The sequence below is a fragment of the Serinus canaria genome, chromosome 14 (assembly GCF_022539315.1).
Source record: "Serinus canaria isolate serCan28SL12 chromosome 14, serCan2020, whole genome shotgun sequence".
In the NCBI taxonomy this organism is placed as follows: Eukaryota; Metazoa; Chordata; class Aves; order Passeriformes; family Fringillidae; genus Serinus; species Serinus canaria.
Window position 1 is genome coordinate 11011051 of NC_066328.1, and position 16801 is coordinate 11027851.

The following is a 16801-nucleotide window of genomic DNA, read 5'->3' on the forward strand; positions in this document are numbered from 1 at the left end:
AAGGAGATGAGTTCAGGGTAGAGGTGGCAGGAGTTGGTAATGGAGAACAGCAACTTCCTCAGTCGGTCTCTGTTTTAAGTGCTTGTCTCACTTTGACAAGGCACTTTAAGATCAAGGTGTATTTTAGAATCATGGATCTTTGGAGGTGTGTGACAATGCTGGGTTCATACAGAACAGGGGAGGGCTGGTGATGTCATGACATTTGCTACAGGATTGAGAAATTACAAAGTGTTGTTCTGCCCCTGCTCTCCCTGGAAATCACCTGACTGTACTGTGGTGCATGACTCAGACACAGAGTGGAGTCATGAGGTCAAAGGAGGGCTCTGGGATTGCATGTGCTGCTGGCTGCCTGCACAGGCCACTTTGTGCTGTTGACCTCCAGGAGTGGCATGTGCCACTGCTCCACCTTCCACGTCACCCACCAACGTGGCACTCGTGTGACTCCTGCTATGGGTGCCAGCTTATAGCACTTCCCAACAGCACAGTCCTGCTGGATTAAATGATACCATGTCATCAGCCAGACACTCTGCCCATTCTTCAATTAATTTTCTCTCCCAAACTCATAAAATTACCAAATGTCCTCATGTAAACCCTTACTCCACAGAACAGCTGAGCTGACAGAGCATTGCATTCTGCCACAGGTTTGTGAAGGGTAAATTCTGATTTCACAACCTCCACTGTGGTGTTTGCTGCCTGGGGTCTTTTGGGACGGCTGTGCCACGTCCTTGCTGGGAACACCCAAAACCTGCCCTGAGGCAGCCTGGGCAGGGGACAGCCAGAGCATGGCACTCTCCCCCATTTCTTCTGTTCTTCTGACTTGGTTGATTCTGGCATTTTGGGACAGGTGAATTTTAAAATGGAAAAAGGAAACAGCAGGAGATATCCAAATACAAATAGTAAGAGAAAGTCAGGTTATTCAAGGTACTTCAAGAGCTTGGCTCTATTATGCATCAGCTTCCTTGTACAACTCAAAATCTTCAGAGGTGCAAAAAACCCACATGTCCTGCTGAGCTTGAAGGCTGATTTATTTTTTTTTCCCTACAAAGCACCTACCCAGTACTTGAGAGGAGTGGGATCCCTGTGATCTCCCCAGGAAGGCTTGCCAAAAAACAGTGGGGTGAGCTAAGCAGAGAGGAAGAGGTTGGTGTGTTCCCTGGCTGGCTGAGAGTGCCCTGCAGGCTGGAGAGCTGCTGCCAAAGGGATCGTGTTTTATGGTGGAGAAGGGAGGAGTTTGCTGGTGGATAACAACAGAAATGGCTCTGCACAGATTAGATGCTCTTAACGAAGACTGTAAATCCCAAGTCTGGAAACCCACATAGTACAGGCAGGCATCTTAATAGAAACGAGGATTAGAAATTAGCTGAGGTCTTTAGTGATATTTTTAGAAGGTTGCTCCTGACAGGTTAGGCTGCTGAGAACCAGAGGGAAGTGCCGAACCCTGTATTACTTGGGGAAGGATCACACAGTGCAGTGTGTGATTAGAGGCTGGCTAGCTTAGTGACAAAGGGGATAGGTGAGTTAGGGCTGATTTGGGAGGAATTAGCAAGGGAAATTGCTTGAGAAGCAGAATTTGATTAGGGGCAGCCAACATGGATTTGTGAAAGGAAAGCTATGTGTAACTAACTTGCTGGAGTCTGGGGGAGGCACCGTTCCCTGGCAGCCTGTGGAGTGTTGGTTTTACATAACTGATCCACAAAGGGCCCCTTTGCCACCAGAATGGTGACACTGGGTGGGATGGATGGTGATCCTCTCCCTCCCTTGCATGTGCATGGACTCTCTGCCTCCTCTTTCCCCATCCATCCCTTCTACTTCCTTTCTAGTTTTTATGGGAGGAGGTCTATTGCTTTTCCCCATGTCCCATGCTCTTCTCCTTGTCATTCCCTTTGTCTCTCTGCAGTCCATGGGATTGCCTCTTGTCAGGGGATTAAACATCACTGTCCATCCCACCACACCAGCCTGGTCTGCCTTAGGACCTGCACTGCATCCTAAAGGGGGGGATAAAACCCCTCAGAAGAGGACATTCATGGCACAGCAGGGGAACAGCTGTCCCACATCACTGCCAGCTACAGGCACAGCATGGATGGGGAGCCAGGGATGTGCTTCCATCCTGTCTCTCAGGGAGGGTCTGTCCCCTTTCCAGCACCTGGGTTATGACAGCACAGCACAGAGATGCCCATGGACAGGACAGCCATGTCCACCTCCTCTCTCCCTTGTGTGCCCCAAACTTCTCCCAACACCATCCAGAAGATTCAGATGAGTCCCCTGTCCTTGGTGTCCCCAAGGCCACCTCGTTGCCTGCAGTCCTCCTGCTTGTTGCTCCAGCTGCAGAGCCACTGCTGTGGCATTAACATTGGGGTTACTCCAGCTCTCATTTGCCTTTTCCAGGTCTCTGAACTCCAATCCCAATGTCCTGGTTTTCAGCTCATAATTTCGTACCAGGCTCTTAAAACTGGATTTTATTTTTATTGCAGTGACCCTGTGATGCTGCCTGATCCCTCTGTGGAGGAGACATGACATCTCCATTACACAGCTCAGATAAGTGTCTTAAAGAGACCACACACAAAGGAACTAATGGTACCTATTTTTATTAGGTTTATTACAGGAGGGGAAGGAAAGCAGTCCCATCTCCCCACAGGATACTCTGTTAACAGCAGCAGACAGAGAGGAGAGATCTGTGGAAGTGGATCAGTTTTCCAGGAATATTAGCTACTGCTGCTCTAAAATTAGAGTCTAGGGAGAGCAGACAGGTTGACATAATTGAAAGGGCTGTCTTATGGGATGACATAGTTAAACAAGTCCATGATCAGCTTTAGAGTGACAGCTCAGCGACTTCTTCTAATCCTCAAAGGAGCACTGAGTTGCAAGGCTGTGATTTAACTAGTCCTGGATCTTATCTTGTGATGATGTCAATATTATTGGAACCTGCTCCTAAAGAGGTGCCTCCAAAATCACTGCACATGAACCCACTGGCATTGCAGGCACGACTCTGCTGCAGCTTCACCCTGCAGAGCCCGTGGTTGACACAAAACTCTGCTGCCTTTCTTACCTACCTGATTGTGTCCCTGTGGGCTGGGTTACAGGGGCAGGTCCAGAAACAGGATTAAGAACCTCATTTCAGGATGGAGCTGAAAAATGTCCTTCAGCCGCCCATTTTATTCAACGTAATTTAATAGCAAACACAAACTAACAAAGTTAGAGGTGAAATATAATAGCAGGAACCCCATAAAAAGTAACCTAATCTGTAAGATAAATAGACAACACTTTAGCCTGGGGAGATAGCAAATAAAAGAGAAATATGAGCAGAGCCATTCTCAATTCATAACTAACTTTAAAGAGAAATAATGAAGATGAGTTCTCCAACTTTTAATGCCCAAAGATTCTTCTCCACAAAAAAAAAAAAAAAAACCAAAAAACCACCAACCAAAAACAAAAACCCCAAGAAACCAAAAAAGCACTTTTAATGTTTTCCTTGCACATTGTATGTCCCCAGCCAAATGTCCTGGGTCATTCCCACACAGGTAGGCATCCATCAGAAAGGGAAATGATGTGGAGAAACCCATCTGCAATTCCTGATGGAGCAGGAGACACCAGGGATGGAGCTCTTCATGCACTTGGTTGCCTTTGGTGGCCACCTGCCACTGCCTTGTTTCAGGTGCACAACTCAGAGCACCCACTGCCTTCATGGTGGCATTAGTCTGACGTTTATTATTTTATGGGGTTTTAGCCATTTTTTTTGTCAGTGCCTACTTTAACTTCAAAGGCTGGGATTTTCCAAGCTGCCTACTGCATTTAGGCACCTAAATCCCATTGAGTTTCAAGTGTGTATCAGCCCTTAGGCTCCCTGGAAAATCCTTGCTAAGTGCCTGAGGGCTCATCGGCAGCCCCCGATTTATACAGACACCACTGTACCAGCAGGAGCTCACTTCTTCAGTAGAACAGTCTCCTTTTGAAAACCTCCTCCTAAATTATGAAATAAACTAGGAAGGACACCTCTGAGGTTAAGTTTTGTGATATATGCCTGTAAAGAATGTTGTATCATCTCCTTGGGTTGTATGAAACAAACCCTTGGCTTTGTCAGCTGAACTTCACAGATAAAATGCTCCTGGTGCCAGCTCTTGGCCTTCTGGGGCAAATCTCATATTTGGTGTTTTAGAGGTAAGCCCCACCATATCTACCACTGACTCTGACACCCACCATGTCTCCAACCCTCTTTTAGAGCGCTCAGGAAGGATCCATACAGGAGGAACAAAAAATCAGCAGAATTAATCCGTTTGCTGTTAATTAATCATTTTGGCCATGCCCCAACCCAAAAGTAAAGAGCACAGAGAGCAGTCAAGCTGGCAGTGGGATGGGTACAGCGGGTACCCTTGAAAAGGCTATCTCAAAGGGTGGGAATCATTGCAATAGCCTTTCTAAAAGTAGAGGGAAGATAAATCCCTCATCAGGTGATTTCTGGTCACTGATCAAACTCTAACGTCTTACTTAGCAGAAAAAGGTTTGGGATCTCCATGGCAGATTTCCTGGAATAACAATTGTCTTTTTGTTGAGTCCATACTGCAAACAGCATGACAGAACCCAGTCCAGCACTACTGAGCCCCAAATTTCCTAGGCACTGCCATGATTGCATCAATTAGCAAGGGAAGTTAAACCCTAAATATACTCCTTATTAATTTCATTGCTGGTTCTGAATTAAAGAGTCTCACTAAAAACCAAGACTCTATTCCTAAAGAATTTAATCTGGTGATTATTTAGTAACAGAGCCATACTTCAGTATTGTGTTTAATGTTCTTATTTTTATCTAGATAAATCAACCCATCTTTCTTCCTCTTTTGTAGCACTAAGAACAAAACCTGAACTCTCATAAGTGGCGTTTGTTTTATGCTGTCAACACAGGAGGGGACCAAACCCATTTTTGGTACAGATGAGTGGGTCATCTGCAGGGCAGCAGGAGAGGATGAGCAGGGGTTTCCTGGCAGAGCTTGGGAGCCAAAAGGAAAAGGACAGATCCAGGGGGAATAACAGGACAGGGAAGAGGGAACCCTTAGTTGGTGAATCCCACAGTGGGCAGACAGCCCTTAAGAAATCATCTCCAGAAGTGATGACTCTGATTTGGGTCATACCCACTCTGCAGATGACACTGGGACTAGGGGACAGCAGAAGAATTTTGGCTGTTCTGCTTGTTTTCCCCCGCCCATCCATCCTTGGAGGCACCAGCAGCCCTGGAGATGGTGGAGCACCCCCAGGATGATGCTCCCGTTGGGACCATGTCCATTGCGCAAGGACAGGGACGTGTGACACCCGGAGCCGCGTGCCACGAGGTGGCACCATGTCCCTGCGAACCCGCACGGCGGGGTCACCTCTGCGGCCACGCAGCTGCTGCAGGACCCCGCTCACCTGGCAGGCTGAAATCCTCCCACTGAGGTTTTGGGGGGTTAAAATAACTGGGCAGCGCTCTTTTCTGTGAGGCCCAGCTGAGGGAGGAGGTGGTACCCTGTACCAGCCATGGAACGGGGGTGAGACCACTCATCTGTGAGAGCCCCCCGCATCTCCTGAGGAATTTGGTCACCTGACAGCACAGGCACAAGGTTTGCACAGTGGTGGTGCCATCTCCCACTGCCTACTGCTCTCCTCGGGGGGGTCCTGGGCTACTGTCCCTGCTGGCACAGTCGTTTGTTGGCACTGGGACAGGTGTCAGTGGCACAATGCTGGTGTGTCTGACCTGGTGGTGTGCCCTGGCTGTGCCCCCACCCCCCAGGGACCTGCAGGCAGGAGAGCTCATTTCTCACACAGAGCTTGGTCATCAAACCATAGAATTCTTTAGGTTGGCCAAGACCTTAAAGCTCATCAGGTCCAATCATAACCCAGCACTAAGCCATGCCTGTAAGTCAGTGAAAAAGGGAAAGTTGTAAACCAGTATCTGTTCCTTGAAATATCAAGGATTTATTATTATTGTGACATGATAGGAGGGATTCAGGTGAGCCTATATCCCTGAGGAACTTTAAACTCCATACCTTGACATATTCAGATTACCTCCATCTTAGAAGCACCAGGGCAGCCCCAAAACCAAGGAGTTGCCCAGCGTCTGGTTAGTGCCTTGATAAGTCTTCTGAGCTCCCAAATGCTGAGTTTCCTCAGTCTAACCCAGTTCTTGGGGTCTTTCAGCAAAGACCTGCAGCTTAGTGCCCTGTTCCTCTCAGGGGGTTCACCCCCAGGACCTGTCTATCCCCACCACACTGCCCTGAGCTCTGCTGACACAAACCTAATGCTGGCATCTGTGCCACTGACTGCTCAGGTGCTCCATGGAAAACAAAGTGACTGCTGCACCCAAGTCTACTTTAGTGAAGGAAACGCAAGTGCAAGCCATAGGGATATATTAAATGAAAGTTCCCCAATGGATGAGGGGTTTTGCATGTGCTGAGGAAGCTCCAACAGCTCCTTCTGCTCTTGCTTTAGAGCATGGAACAACCAGCCAAAAACCTTGTGCTTCTTTCAGAAGAGCAAGCAGAGGGAGCAGCTCAAAGGGAGCTCTCCTGCCTGGGTTTGCTGTCCCTGGCAGTGTGCTCAGAGCAGTAATAGAGTGCCTGGAAATACCTACATTATTCCTGACACAATGCTTTCTGGCTGAACAATACATTGCCAATTCAATTTATTCAAACAAGTTCCTTGGGAAGACAGCAAAGCAAATCCAGGTGGCAATTACCGAATTCAGACTCTGCCCTGAACTCAGGGAAACAAAGGGGCAAGATATGAGAGAAAGAGCAAGTTCTGCTGGAAATCCCACAACAGCAGCATCCTGAGAGCTTTTAATCACGTGCTTGCTGGTATTCAGCTGAAAAACCCCTGTGTCATTGGGCAAGGAGACAGAGCAGCATTGCAATTGCTCTGCTGTAGCACTTAGCACTTTGGAATATCTTTGCTATGAAAATTAAACTCTGGTTTCTTTCCTTTTGAAAGCACAGCAGCACTTGGGCTCCACAGCCCGTTGCAGTGACATGGAACTGAAGAATAAGTGCATCCAGGAGCTCCCAGTGCTGCCAGTCCTGCTGTGCTGCACTGTCAGGCGGGGTGGAGGCTGCCTAGGAGCTCAGAGGAACTGTTAAAGCAGCTCAGAGCTTGATTAAACAGCTTCAGCCCTGTGCTGAGCCTCATCACATCCCAGTCCCCCTTTCCCAGAACATCAGCAGGGACTCGAGCCCACAGCCCAAGACTGGTCCCTGTGTCCAGGATGCAGCTCCAAGAACAGCCTCCTGGATGGCTGGAGGGGGAGAAAAACCTTCCAAGAGCCTCCACTGTGGCTCTGGGTGTGCTGGAAGGAAACTTCTCCTGCAGACACACAGCTGTGGAAAATTTTCTCTTACCAGACTCTGCAAACCACACAACCCCACCTCCCCAGACCCAGCTCACACTCAGGGGCTGAGCCCCTGGGCTCATGCTTCATCTCCCATCCTGCTCCATCCCTCACAGCCAGCTCCTGGGCAGCTGTAGCCACTCTCCCAGGAAAGCAGTTACACCAGGGATGAATTTGGCCCCAGATGTAGAATTAGGTTAAGCCAAAAGGTGGCAGCATCTTATTCAGTATCGATTTTGCATGAATATTTCTTCTATTAGCCATTTTTCTTTCTAATCAGAGAATGTAAGTTTGTAAATTACAGAGGTGGGGAGTAAATGTATTGCAACCTCTGGCAAATTGATATTTTTGCAGCAGCAGTAAACTTTTTCTGATGACAGATAATTGAAGGGAGCAAGCATCAAATAAAATTCATAAAGATTTGGACCTACTGGAACAAGACAAATGATATTTAGTGTTCAGAGTTATAAAGTAATTACCCCGGGCTCCAATATAATAAATAAAGACACAGTAAATGGAGTTTAGCTGACCAGGTGCTTTGGAGGTAGGACTGTGCAGAGCCCTGTGGCAGCAGTGGGGATGGAGAGGTGACAACTCCCTCAGCACAGGGGAGTGCCTCAGGTTGGTGTCTCCCCCAGAAATGCCCTTTCACAGGGGAAGAAGGAAGGAGCTGCCTCCCATGGCTGCAGCAGAGCCCTGCATCCCCAACCCCAGATGCTGGGTGCACAGGGAGCCACCATCACCCACAGCCTGTCTGCATTTCCAAAGGCAGAGGAGCCTTTGGATACCCAGGTTCATCCACACCTCTCAGGAGAAGCCTGGTGCAGGTTCTCCAGCAAACCCACAGCCTCCTGTTCTCCCACTCCAGCCAGCAGACAGCAGGGTCTCTTCCCTCAGCACCCAAGAGAGCAGCTGGCAGCTAAAAAAGAGGAGGGTGACCTTCTCCCTGAGGTGGTCACTGCCCTTTACCCAGGGGAAACTGAGGCTGGGGTAATGGGCATCCCAGTCAGGGCTTGATGTCCTTCCCATCAGCAGCAGCACACCTTGGAGGGACATCCCAGAGAAACTGCAATATGCAAAATCAGAAGATACTGGTCCTTACCCAGCTGCAACTCCATTTCCACCAGCTGGGAAAGGCCAGGAGATCCTTCTCTTGGAGTGAGGAACCACCTTGTCTTCCCTTTTATAGCCCTGCCTCAATCAGCCCTGTGATGTCCCCTTCACCTGGCAGGGAATCTTCATTGCATGTAGCACCTTGCTGTGCTAGGCACATCCAGACCTCTCACACAACAAACAAAAAGAAGGTGGCAGAACCATATCCTCCTTTTTTTTTTTTCAAATCAGGATGTCAGTACAAGCCTCCCTGGTGAAATAAGTGCATCACTAAAACGTTTTTAATGCAGGCAGCATCAGTGGCTGCTTGGCAGCACATGCCAGGTGCCCCGATGGTCAGGAAGAAAACATGCTCAAGCACACGCCGAGCTGGGAGGTCCCAACCCTGCCCTTCCTCAGGGCTCCTCAAACATCATCTCTGAGCAGCTGCTGGGAAACCATAAGCCAACACCAGGCCTTGTTTCTGCTCCACCACCAGCTCTCCACTGCTAATGTGCCTCTGCCCCTTTGAAGAAGTTGCTTAGAAATTCAACAGCAATTATGCAAGCTTTAGTATTAAAAAATGCACGTGGATCTGAAAGCAAATATGAAGCTGCTGCTGCTGCTGTAACGCTAGCTTTAAGCTGTCTACAGTCCCTAGAAATTCTCAGTGGGATGTTTGAGAAGGATGTATATGTGTTGACAACATTAAATGATCCATGGCTCAAGGACAGAATTGAAACCATACATCTACTTCATACAGGCACTGATCACTGGGAGAGTGTTTTTCTTAAACTACCCACGGCAGGCCAGGCACCCCGTCCTCCCCAGGAAGGCAGGGGTGGCTCAGGGAGCAGAGGGTTCCTTCCACACCCTGGTGTGGAACACAGCTCCAGTGAAAAGGGAGAGACACATGGACACCATCAGCAGGAGAAATGTTATTGTGGCTGCACCATCTTGGAGGGAAATTGAGCATGTCACCTCGGTGCATCACCCTCTTCTCATCACCTCCCGGAGAGGCAGCGCCGCTCGCGCGCAGCCGCGCAACATCTGGCGGGAGGGTGAGGAGGGGCAGGATGCTGCCAGCCTCACTGGGGTGAAGATTTGCCTGCTCTGCACTCCGAGCCCCAGAGCACAGCCTGGGGTGCCCCTGTGCCCCCCTGGCACTACAGCAAGAGGAGAGCCCCAAACAGTGAGTGCTGAAAGCTCTCCAAAGCTGTAGTTGTTTCTAGGCATGAAATTCTCAAGGACAAGGAAAAACTGGCAGACAACAGGGAGGATTAGGTGGTTCCCCAAGGAGCACGAGAAACGCTGCAAGATTGTGTTGTTGCCCATTTCAGTGGGGTGATTAGGCAGTATTTGATGCTGGGAGGATGATTTCTATTAGGCAATTTTGTGAGCCTTAGCCCAGCTATTAACAGTAGGTGATGGGAAGTCTTGTTTGCCTGGATGCAACAAAACCAGACTCCTCCAGGCTGCAGTGCCCAAAATCCAGGCCTGCCCTGCCCCAGTGAAGCACTCTCCTTGCTCTCCCTCCTAAAGCTGGTTGCTGGTGCTTTCTGGTTCTTGCTGCTTGGGGAAAACCTCCCTCCCTGTCTCTCCTGCCACTCCAACACCATCTCCCTGGTTCCTGACTCAGGTACTGGTTTCCATCATTTCAACTATTACCAAACTAAAGGGTATTTCTTTGCTCCCTCGTTTATGCAGAATGTTTATTTAATAGGCTGGCCAGCTTCAATTAGGTCTGTGATTACTCACAGATGACAGCTCCAGCATAACAATGTTTACTCTCAGACTCCATCTCCAAGTATAACCTGGGATATATTTAAGGAGAAGGTATAAAACCATTAATGTTGAAATAGCTTTACCTATGGGAGTGAAGTTTCTCTAACAGCTGGCAACTGGGTGAAAATGCACTGGGGTTATCAGCCCCCTTCACCCAGATGTGTGGTTACCCTTCTGAAAACCTCATGTGGCTGAGTTGTCCAGATGTCTTCGCCTTGTTGCTGGCATGTGGAACTCCTTGCTACAGGATCTGTATTGTCTAAAATAAAGTTTAATAGCTTTAAGTGCAGTTTCATTTGTTCATGAAGCATCAGGGTTGCTGGCTGGGAGTGAAATGCAGCATCTTTGGATCAGATGTTCCCCTAAGACGCTTGGGGTGCATTGGCAGGAAGGTGTGTCACAAAAGGAATATCCAAAGCTGGTGTCTCAGCGTGGTTTTACTTCTCTGGAAATGCCAATGAGAGTTCCTGGTCTCCATGGCTCTGGAAATTGCATTTTTAGAGCCCAGAGTCTGTCTTTGTAAGAGGCCCAGCCTGACTGTCCCTACAAGTTTGGTACCCAAACCTTTATCTGGGTAAGAGTTACAGTGCTCAGGAGTGGGGAGAGGGGGCTCTGGGGCGGCTCAGAGGCAGAGGATGGGTGTCCCCCATCCCACCACCCACTGTCCATCAAGGAGAGTCCTGCCTCTCTTGTAGTATCCTATAGCAGGAACAGCTTCCATACATCCCGGTGGGTTAATCAGCTGCTTGGAGACTAATTAGTGCCAAATGCTCTTATCAAGAAGACACAGCTGGGTGCAAATCCAGGCACAGCAATGGCTGGGATGTCCACACCCTGCCCAGGACACAGCCTGGTCCTCCCTGAGCCCTCCAGACCAACGGTGATGACCCCAGTCTGGCCATCACCGTGGAGAGGGAATTGGCAGCAGAGGTTTAGGAGGGATAGGAAATTTCCTGGCTTTAATTCACTGAACTCTTTTGTTTCAAGCACATTTAATATCTTAGAAATTACGAGTCACAGGGAGCTGGGTGAGCCAAGGAGAAGGCGTGATCTGTGAGGCCAATTAAGAGGCCGATGGCACATCGTGAAACGGGAGCCCCTCGGGGGAGGCCAAGGTTACATAAATAAGTGTGTGAAGGAGCTGCACTGAATCTGCAGACACTCAGCCACTAGTGATGCCCCTTTGAATCTGGGAAAATTAAATATAAATAATAAATGTTTAACCACACAGCAAATAAATACAATGAGGCACCTTTAAAAATTATACTAATAAACAGCGAGATGTTGTCCTTCTGCCCAGGGTGGCTGAGCATCTTCTGCATTTTGGAGACAAAGAGCACAAAAGGGGGGGGGTTGTTAGAGGGGGCCTGCTCTGCTGGGTTGTCTTCACCCCCAATCTGCCATCCCTGGGTAGAACCCCAGGACAGGAAAAAAACACCCAGCAAAACTGGAAATAAAATAGTGCCAAGCTCAGAATGTCAAGGGCTCCAGACCACAAGCAGCTCACCTCTGCCTGTGTGATCCTAATAGGCTTTTTCTGGGCACCTGGGAGCAGGATTAAGGCTTGGTTCTCAGAGGAGAAGCCCAGAGGCTCCTCTTGGTGTTACAAATGTTCACCGTGAGCTGCGAGGTCCCCAGAATTGCTCTGTGTCAGCACTCACTTTACAATAAGAGCTCTGCTTCTTGGCTTCCCTGTTTTTACTGCTTTCTTGGAAGAAGGGGAAAAATGAAATGGAGATATAAAAAATAAAGGGGTCATTTATAGTTAAGCACATTAGGATGGGAGTGAGAGAATAAAGCAGTGAGAATGGCTCAGCCAAAGGCCTACAGGGACTTGTTCTCTGGTACTGGCACGGTCTTTACTAGGTCGCTTGAACCTTTTGCACTCTGCTGCAGAGCTCAGACCTGGGCTATATATCAGCAGCCTTGCCATGGTGTGCAGTGGAAAAGCCTGTAACTGTCCTCAAAGCTGCTTGTGCCAGGAGTTACAGTTCATGGGTGACTTTTATGGGTGGCCAAAGCAACCAGCCCAAACCTGGGGGTGCTGGGGGATGCAGCAGAGGATGTGGGTTAAGTGTGGATCAATTCCCTTTCCTGTGATGTAATTTCATTTCTCCCCAAATTCTGCAGGGAAGGAGCAGAGCGAAAGACCTTCATTTCTGTGATTATACATTCCTGGGCAGTTAATTATAGCCTTTGTCTGCTTAAACACTTGCACAATAAACCCACAGAGAGCTGCCATCCCACTGTACTTCGTTACCAATTTCTTTTCTTCCCAGCCCCTGAGATTTGGTTTCCCATTTAGTAGAGGTCACTGGAGCCAGACTCTCCATGGGGCTCCCCTGGCTGTCACCAGGGAGCTTGTGCCAGAGCAAAACATGTCCCTCAAGTCAGATTGATGCAGTGGAGGCTGACACTGGTATTTGGGTTTCTTTAGACCCGTGGGCTCTGATCACATCTGGTTTTGATGAGCCCCTGTGTCTGTACTGAGCCCCCACATCTGAGCAATCTCTGTTTGCTTCAGATTTCCACTCAGGAGTGACTGTTCCTGTTCATGGCACAATCCAGGTCTTGGATATGCACCCTATCTAGGAGGCACCTGATTCCAGTGACAAATGTAGCACCCAGAGCTCAGTGCTGCTTTTGACACACTAGCACAGACATAAATATTCTCCAGCCTTTACATCCTTTCTCCATTTTAACTCATGGCTTCATTAGACTAATTTGTTTCCAGGTTGGAGGATGAATAATGAGCCTCAGCCTGTGGATGCATAATTAAATTTTGATAGTGAATGTTTTTATCTAACCTTGTTTTCATTATTATCCTCAGTACTTGAATTACAAGTTAGAGATTTAGGGCTGCAGGTTTGCCTTCACATGAAGCCTGCACACCTCTGTGAGGTGTGACAGTGGTCTGCCACCTCCCAGGACAATGTCCAGCGGTGACACCGTGGGTGTCGTTTCACTCAGGTCTAATCAAGGAAAAGAGAAACAGTTAATGACAAACTGGTTTTTCCCTTACCACAGTCAGTACCACACACAGTCCCTGGTCCATGTGGGGTCTGTACACTGCTCCACAGCTGGGTGGCACACCTCAATGGCAAGGGTCACCTTCAGCGTCCTGGTGGGACATCTTGGTGAGACCCACAGTCCTGCTGTGTTTCCTAACCTGTCCAAACTCCATCTGTTTTTTGGGTATGTAGTTAGCTTTGTTTCCACACTCTGCAGATTCCCCTGACTTTCCCTGTCCCCCTGTGCATTGCAAGAGCCTCCTCAGCATTACTTGGCCTTTAAGGCCCCTGTGCCCTGGGTCTCTGCTCACTGATGATTTTCTCCCCGTTGTTCTTTTCAGCACTGCAGTTTCCATCTGGCTTTTCCACTGATCTCTGTGGCCTCTCCCTGCTCCTACCATTGTCAAGAGGGTTATCCATAACTCCCTGACTGCTGGGATGGTACCTAAAGGATGCCCTCTGGGCTAAGGTAGGGAACAGAGAGCATCTCGAAGCCTCTGCTCCTGCTCCGGATGGGAGCCCGAGCAGGTACTTAGTACAAATGTTAATGGCATCATTGTTTATATTGTAGGATTGGAAAGGGTCTCCTGGGTCATCTGGGGCATTGCCCTTCAGTAACTCAGTCCCTATTCAAGCTATCCCAAGGGTATTTTCAGTCGATTCATGAATCCTTTTAGGAATTTGGCCCAACGACCTCCGTCAGCAAACGATTCTTTTGGCTAATTGACTTCACTTTCTGCATGCCCTGTTTTAATACTGCCTTTAAAGTTTGAGGCTTTTTCTTCCTCTCTCAGTGTCCTCCACTACTCAATTTCAGCAGCTCTTTTTTCCTATTCCTACATCTTTATCTGCAGTACAGTTGATTCCACAGCACTTGCTGGTGAAACCCCCGTGCTGATGGAGCCTTGTCACCAACAGAGCCCCTTTGCTGCAGGGCTGAGCCCCTCCGTGCATGGTGAGGTGCTCTCCACCAGGAGATGCTGGACACAGACTAGACAAGCTGACAGGGGTGGGAGAGGACAGAAAGGTCACCTTTACCCACAAAAACCTCTAGCAGCAGAGCTGGGAACAGTGCTGGGGGCAAGCTGTCTCTCAGCTCCCATCGTGCTGGCTCCAGGGGAGCAGCTGTTTGAAGGGTCCTCATTTTCCTTGTTGTCTTCAATAGCTCATATCAAAATAACAGCAGAGAGTGAAGGAAAATTGAGAAAGAGAAGGAGAATTAAACAGACAAACTTTTCTTGGGTGTTATTATTCTACTTTAATCCACTGCTGTGTGTCATGTCATCACTGTGTTGTTATTTGCAACAGAGCCAATTTTGAGCATGTTGTGGGGGGATTTTTGGGAGACAAGGCTGAGGGAAAGACAAAGGGCTGCTACCAACACACACCTCCCAGCTGAAGAGGTCACTTGCCATCACTCACTCTCACTGCCCAGGGTCCCTTTCCCTGCAGACCTGCCTGCTGGACTGAGGGGCTGGTCCCTACTCAGCTCCATCAGAATGAGCTGAAGATAAACACAAAGCTTTTGCTAATCTGTCTTGATCCTTTCAGTGTGGGTCAGGGAGCATCCCCAGCAGCACACACAGGGGTGTAACCTGCAACAGGGACAGCACAGGGCAATGACACTTCTACTGGCACTGGCTCCTCAGTGCCATTTCCTCTCCATCTCCTCCAGTTTTGGTGCAAGTGAATTCTCCTCTTCCTGTGATGCACGGCTTTTATGCAGCTGTGAATTTAGCAGAGGGTTTACCCTGGGAATGGCTTTGCATGTGCAACTTTCCTGAAGGAAAAGACATGTAAGGAGGGAACCTGGAGCAGGGAACCTGAGCTGACTGGGCAGACTGGAGCTTGAATGACCTACATGAATCCTTGGCATCAGCCAGGCAGTGTTTCTTTTAAATAAATTATGCAATAGTGCAAACTTTAGAACACTTTTTTTTCCCAGGAAAACTAAATTTTAGAGAAAAAATAACTGTAAACCCAAGATGGTCAGATTTGATGAAGTCAGCAAAGCTGTAGCCAGGATGAAGATCAGACTCTCCAATCAGTCTCCAATTCATCATCAGAGCCAGTTGGTAAATATTTGCTTCTTCTAGTGATCAGCTGAAAGGTTCCTTTATTCCCACAATACTATTATCTTTGCAAATTACTTTCATCATAGTGAAAAACAAAAAAACCTAAATCCTGACTGTTTTTAATTGAAAACAAAGGTGAAAAAAGGGAAATGCTTTCATCATAATCAAAGTGTGGGCTGTAGTTTAAATAAGTGCCTTCTGATTTTCTTCCAAATAGACTGATACTTTAAAAACTCTGCTAAGAGAGTACTTTTGCATAACTGTGTCTGTCCTCTGCTTGGCAAATTGATCAAACCAAGTGGATTCACAGGGCAGAGGTGAGCAGATCCTCCTTCTCCAGCAGAAACCAAGGATTTTGTTGTTCCCTGTGATACAATCATTATTTGGGGTGTTTGCATGGGACTAGGACCCCAAGGCAGCTCAGGGGGTGAGGGGGGAAACAAACCATGGTCAATGTGGTGCAGCACCAGGACAGAGCTCTGAGAGGTCCTGGGACCTCCATCCTTGGGGAGTGCAGTTCACCTCTGCATCACAAGGTCACAGTCAGCCTGGGTTCATTCTGAACTTAGCCTTGCCTGGAGCAGAGCTCTGACCTGAGCTCTCCAAATGCAGATTCCAGCCCCCACGTTTCTGGAATATTGTGATCCTTCAGTGTCTTTGTCCCAGGACAGGCTGCTCCAGTGGGTCACTGCAGATGTCCCCATTGCATTTGGTCTCCAAAGAGGGCTCGGATCCCACCAGTGCAGCTCTCCCTGCCCAGTACAAACTCCCTCGTCCTGCACTCACTAATACCCACTTCTCAGAGTGCCTCAAGTTTTCCTTGAGGAGGAAGGGAGTATTAAAAACCTTTCCAAATTATATAGAGGCCTTTGTTATTTTAAGATACTTTAATTTCCCCCCTTTTCCATTTGACTTTGTTACCTGATGCTCGAGGAATGCATTTTCCCCTCTATTAAATGTTTTACCCACGTACAAGTTCCATCTTAATGTTAGCATCTTTAATAGTAGAATATTACCATATTAATTGCTATTGTGAACCAGAAGATACTTATATCATCCAGGCTTTCATTACCGTCACGGAGGGATTTTTCCTACTGAGTCAAAAGTGACCACTTTCCTTAATCCCCTGTTTAAAAGCCCTGCTATTCCTCCTGACATGCCTAGGACGAGGGTGGGCAGCATTTTCCCAGGGACAAACTTGGAATTAAATGCATTCATTTCCCGAGGAACAGCAACCCCTTCCCAACCTGCTGCGGGTTCCTCGGCGCTCGGATGGTGGGGCAGTTAGTTTTTAAGCAATTAAGAGACAGCCACCCCCACCGGCACAGCCGGGCCTCTCCTGCCCGTGGCGGGGAAGGGAGGACAAGCGGGAATTAGCCGGGAGAACAATAGGGATTCAATCAAGCCCGGATCAGGTTGCAGCCCTTTTGTCGCCGGGACTCGTGCCGGGGGTTAATGGGGCAGAAGGAGATGGGAGCGGGGCGGCAGCA